Source organism: Bufo bufo, chromosome 6, assembly GCF_905171765.1.
Source record: "Bufo bufo chromosome 6, aBufBuf1.1, whole genome shotgun sequence".
Classification (NCBI taxonomy): Eukaryota; Metazoa; Chordata; class Amphibia; order Anura; family Bufonidae; genus Bufo; species Bufo bufo.
Window position 1 is genome coordinate 68,145,929 of NC_053394.1, and position 6,364 is coordinate 68,152,292.

Genomic DNA, 6,364 nt, shown 5'->3' on the forward strand with positions numbered 1-6,364 from the left:
AGGATGCATCAGGATGTCTTCAGTTCCGGTACGGAACGTTTGTTGGCCGGAGAAAATACCGCAGCATGCTGCGCTTTTTGCTCCCGCCAAAAATCCGGAACACTTGCCGCAAGGCCGGATCCGGAATTAATGCCCATTGGAAGGCATTGATCCGGATCCGGCCTTAAGCTAAACGTCGTTTCGGCGCATTGCCGGAGCCGACATTTAGCCTTTTCTGAATGGTTACCATGGCTGCCGGGACGCTAAAGTCCTGGCAGCCATGGTAAAGTGTAGCGTGTAGCGGGGGAGCAGCATACTTACCGTCCGTGCGGCTCCCGGGGCGCTCCAGAGTGACGTCAGGGCGCCCCAAGCGCATGGATCACGTGATCGAATGGATCACGTCATCCATGCGCATGGGGCGCTCTGACGTCATTCTGGAGCGCCCGGGGAGCCGCACGGACTGTAAGTATACCGCTCCCCCGCTCCCCGCTCCTACTATGGCAACCAGGACTTTAATAGCGTCCTGGGTGCCATAGTAACACTGAAAGCATTTGGAAGACGGTTCCGTCTTCAAATGCTTTCAGTACACTTGCGTTTTTCCGGATCCGGCAGGCACCTCCGGCAACGGAAGTGCATGCCGGATCCCAACAACGCAAGTGTGAAAGAGGCCTTAGATTTTTTTTTTCACTTTTCATGTCTGGTGATCCTCCAAAAATCAAGGAAGACACACGGAAAAAAAAACGGACACAGATCACGGAACAACGGAACCGCGTTTTGCGGACCGTGAAAAAATGCTGTCGTGTGCATGAGTGTCTGCCCAAAAGGCCTGGAAGATGGGGAAAAAAATTCAAAATCGGCAACAAAAACTGCATGTGTGATTGCAGCCTGTTTTGCATTCCGTCCTAGAATTCCGTTCTAACGAAACTGATAACGGAATTCCCTAACGCAACGAGACCTACAACCAGCACTAAAGGCACTTTTTGGCAGGTGAGAGTGTTCATTTTGATGTCTGCACAAGCCTATTATCCAGGGAGAATCTTTACAAATTTAATCAGAACATAAGGTTCATGTAGGAAGCTGCGGATCTGTGGACCTTTAGCAAATCTCATCCGCATGCTGCTGAAAAAAATCTGCAGCGAAGTGTTGAAATATTGGCCTGCAGTGGAGATATTAAATCTGCAGCATGTCAATCTATGCTGCGAATTTCCACTGCGTTGCACTGCAAATCCACAGCAAATCTGCAGTAAAAGTGCACTTGTAAGTCGTGAGGATTTTGGCGAGAATTTTACTGCAGATCAGATTTTTTTTGCTGCATCTTACATCCTTTAGGCCTCTTTCACACGACCGTATGGCTTTTTTTTTGTGTTTTGCGGTCCATTTTTCACGGATCCGTTGTACCGTTTCCGTTGTGTTTCCGTTTCTGTTCCGTTTTTCCGTATGGCATATACAGTATACAGTAATGACAGAGAAAAAATGGGGCTGGGGGTAAAATTTTCAATAGATGGTTCCGCAAAAAACGGAACGGATATGGAAGACATACGGATGCATTTCCGTATGTGTTCAGTTTTTTTTGCGGACCCATTGATTGAATGGAGTCACGGAACATGATTTGCGGGCAATAATAGGACATGTTCTATCTTTCAACGGAATGGAAAAACGGAAACGGAATTCAGTTTTTTTTATGCGTATACGGTGCAGAAAAGCATATAAATCCACACGGAAATTCTTCACTCGTGTCACACACAAAGGCCTTAAAAAAATGCATGACATGCTTAGCATTTTTGTAGCCTTTTTTAGCTGTTTTGTGAAATTGTTGCCCATATGATCTGTTTTACCACCTGGCATTTATTGGAATTTTTCAGGGAAAGAATGTACTCTCTTCATCTGCACAGCTGTATGGAAAAAATGTCGGCAAAAAAAACTCCATACCAAGAACGCCATGAAAAAATGACTAAACCACCTGAGCATACTGCAATTTCAAAAAGACACCACTGACCCAAAAATGCAACCGAAGGGTGAAAAAAAAACACCAGTTTCTCCTGCATTTAATATTTCCACAGTCTTCCAAGCAACAGCTGGAGCCGATGTTTTCTGACTAAAAATGCTTCAAAAAGTGTTAGCAGAAAACATGTGTCAAATAATTGCAGAACCCCTCAAAAACACCACAAAAATGTATTTCTGCCACCAGCTACTATATACTAATTAGCTCTTAACTGAGATGTAGGCCTCATGCACACGGCTTGTGGGCACAGGTTGTGTGTAGTGTTGAGCGAACTTGTGTTTTAAGTTCGGCGTCTAAAGTTTGGGTTAATAACCCCGAACCCGAACTTTAGACGCCGAACTTAAAACACAAGTTCGCTCAGCACTAGTTGTGTGCTCATCGCATCAAGGATCTCAGATCTATTCAAGTTGAATGGGTCTGGATCCGTCGCGGCAGCCGCACGGATAGTGCCCATGCATTGGGGACTGCAAACTGCGCTGCTCAATGCACGGTACGGCCAAGCAACGGCCGCGTGCATGAGGCCTTGATCTCAAATTTCCACTGTCAGTGGAAAAACAAGGATGTCTTCAAAAACACATTGAAATCAATAGATATGTGGAGAAACAGACATCACACAGCCACACGTGTGAATAAGTCCTAAGGCCTCCTGCACACGACCGTTTAATGGCCGTTTTTTGCGTTCCGCATACGGAACAATTCATTTCAATGGTTCCGCAAAAAAAACTGAATGTACTCCGTATGCATTCCGTTTCCGTATTTCCGTTTTTCCGTTCCATTTAAAGATAGAACATGTCCTATTATTGCCCGCAAATCACGTTCCGTGGCTCTATTCAAGTCAATGGGTCCGCAAAAAAACGGAACACATACGGAAATGCATCCGTATGTCTTCCGTTTCCATTCCGTTTTTTTGCGGACCCATCTATTGAAAAAGTTATGCCCAGCCCAATTTTATCTATGTAATTACTGTATACTGTATAGGCCATATGGAAAAACGGAACAGAAACGGAAACACAAAACGGAACAACGGATCCGTGAAAAACGGACCACAAAACACAGAAAAAGCCATACGGTCGTGTGCAGGAGGCCTAACACAGGAAGGACATTACCCCTGGTGGGATGTGAACCTGCACCCCAGTACTGCGACCATCCCCAAGTAGAGACCCTAAAAGAACTTCTCATGTGCAGAACTTCAACAACAGGTTTATGTGAAAAATACAGGGCATCTATTCAATTAATGGACCACTCATTTAAATACTGCCATGTTGGTGAGGTGTAAAACCCCTTAGAGGGGGTATCCTATGACTAATGTAAAAAATGTTAATCAGACATAATATACACTGCTCAAAAAAATAAAGTGAACACTTAAACAACACAATGTAACTCCAAGTCAATCACACTTCTGTGAAATCAAACTGTCCACTTAGGAAGCAACACTGAGTGACAATCAATTTCACATGCTGTTGTGCAAATGGGATAGAAAACAGGTGGAAATTATAGGCAATTAACAAGACACCCCCAATAAAGGAGTGGTTCTGCAGGTGGTAACCACAGACCACTTCTCAGTTCCTATGCTTCCTGGCTGATGTTTTGGTCACTTTTGAATGCTGGCGGTGCTTTCACTCTAGTGGCATCATGAGACGGAGTCTACAACCCACACAAGTGGCTCAGGTAGTACAGCTTATCCAGGATGGCACATCAATGCGAGCTGTGGCAAGAAGGTTTGCTGTGTCTGTCAGCGTAGTGTCCAGAGCATGGAGGCGCTACCGGGAGACAGGCCAGTACATCAGGAGACGTGGAGGAGGCCGTAGGAGGGCAACAACCCAGCAGCAGGACCGCTACCTCCACCTTTGTGCAAGGAGGAACAGGAGGAGAACTGCCAGAGCCCTGCAAAATGACCTCCAGCAGGCCACAAATGTGCATGTGTCTGCTTAAACGGTGAGAAACAGACTCCATGAGGGTGATATGAGGGCCCGACGTCCACAGGTGGGGGTTGTGCTTACAGCCCAACACCGTGCAGGACGTTTGGCATTTGCCAGAGAACACCAAGATTGGCAAATTTGCCACTGGCGCCCTGTGCTCTTCACAGATGAAAGCAGGTTCACACTGAGCACATGTGACAGACGTGACAGAGTCTGGAGACGCCGTGGAGAACGTTCTGCTGCCTGCAACATCCTCCAGCATGACTGGTTTGGCATTGGGTCAGTAATGGTGTGGGGTGGCATTTCTTTGGAGGGCCGCACAGCCCTCCATGTGCTCGCCAGAGGTAGCCTGACTGCCATTAGGTACCGAGATGAGATCCTCAGACCCCTTGTGAGACCATATGCTGGTGCGGTTGGCCCTGGGTTCCTCCTAATGCAAGACAATGCTAGACCTCATGTGGCTGGAGTGTGTCAGCAGTTCCTGCAAGACGAAGGCATCGATGCTATGGACTGGCCCGCCCGTTCCCCAGACCTGAATCCAATTGAGCACATCTGGGACATCATGTCTCGCTCTATCCACCAACGTCACGTTGCACCACAGACTGTCCAGGAGTTGGCAGATGCTTTAGTCCAGGTCTGGGAGGAGATCCCTCAGGAGACCGTCCGCCACCTCATCAGGAGCATACACAGGCGTTGTAGGGAGGTCATACAGGCACGTGGAGGCCACACACACTACTGAGCCTCATTTTGACTTGTTTTAAGGACATTACATCAAAGTTGGATCAGCCTGTAGTGTGTTTTTCCACTTTAATTTTGAGTGTAACTCCAAATCCAGACCTCCATGGGTGGAGTACATGGCAATCTCTTTCTAACAAAGCTAGGACCAGCCCCAGAGATCTCCCCATTCATTGCTCCAATTGCTGTGTTAAATGTTCTTCAAGCTGGCAGCTCAGGTGGTGTGTGCTTTTTCCAAGGGTGTGTCCTTTCTGCTGCAGCTGGTGGCATTGAAGGATGCAGCTGATCATGTTCGTCCACCTCTGTGAGGTGGACAGAGAATTTATAAAAATGAAAAACAGAAGATGGCTTTACAGATAGATTTCAGTCAATAAGGGCTTGTTCACACGACCGTGCCGTGTTTTGCGGATTGTGGATCTGCAAAACACAGATGACGCTTGTGTGCCTTCCACAATTTGCGGAACGGACGGCCCTTTATGGAAATGCCTATTCTTGTCCGCAAAACGGACAGGAATAGGACATGGCTTATCATTTTTGTGGGGCCACGGAACGGAGCAATGGATGCGGGCAGCACACGGAGCGCTATCCGCATCTTTTGCAGCCCCACTGAAGTGAATGGGTCCGCACCCGAGGAGTAAAAAATGCGGCTCGGATGCGAAACCAAACCACGGTCGTGTGAATGAGCCCTAACTCAGTAGCTATACAAAATTTTTAATCACATGCAATTACAAAAGTATTGAGATCCAGGGGCTGGTTTGAAAAATGTAGAATATTTTTCGCTATTAAACAGAATAACTTCTTGCCTTTTTCGTGTCACCTGATTTTAGTTTCTGTGGCATTTCTTCAGTTGTGCGTTTGAACTGTAGCGTCTTTTTTCATGCAATTTTTCCCTCATAGAGAAGGTAAATTCAATACACCTGAAAAACACCAAGGGCAGCAGAGCATGTTTTTTTTTTTTTTTTTTAAACAAAGCCAGAGAGACAAAACCGCCACCAAATGAGCAAAAACGCCAGTAGCGGAAAAAAGAATGATTGTGTGTCCTGTGTTTCATATTTCCCATAGACCTTCAGTTAACAATTGGAGCTGGTGTTTTTAGAAAAAAAAAAAAAAAGTAAAAAAATTGAAAAAGGCACAAAAAATTAAAAAGTGCAGAAAAATGCCAGCAAAAATCTACTTGTGAAAGTCCCCTTCAGCTATTGCCTATATCTATATTGTTTGCCCACACGATAGACATGAAATTCTGACAATTATGGATTAAACATTCATTACTTATCAGCAAACAGCAGGTTAAAAAAAAAGCTGTGAAGTGGTGTAGCAAAACCGTATGAAAACTGACATTTTAGTCAATGAGCTCAAAGACAGAATCAGAGGCAATTAAACAGCTGCTAGATCTAAGTGCCCTGAATTTGGCAGGGAAGGCGTCATCCAGCACAGTACATAAAACACTGCCATAAATCACCGCGCATTTCTGTGACTTCCCTTTTGTGCTACACAATGGTAAAAGGGGAAAACATTGTTTTAAGTGAGACTATTTTCTAAATGAGTGAACATTGTTATTGCAGGTATATAAGTGCGGCACCATTATCCATCCTCACTCTTGGAATAACATTGTTTCCATTTTCTGCCAACACTTAATTGTGTGTTTGCATCTTCTCCATAACAATCCAATAGAATGAATACTGATTGTTTCCAGGCCTGATCTCCTCTATCCTATATATAAGATAGACAG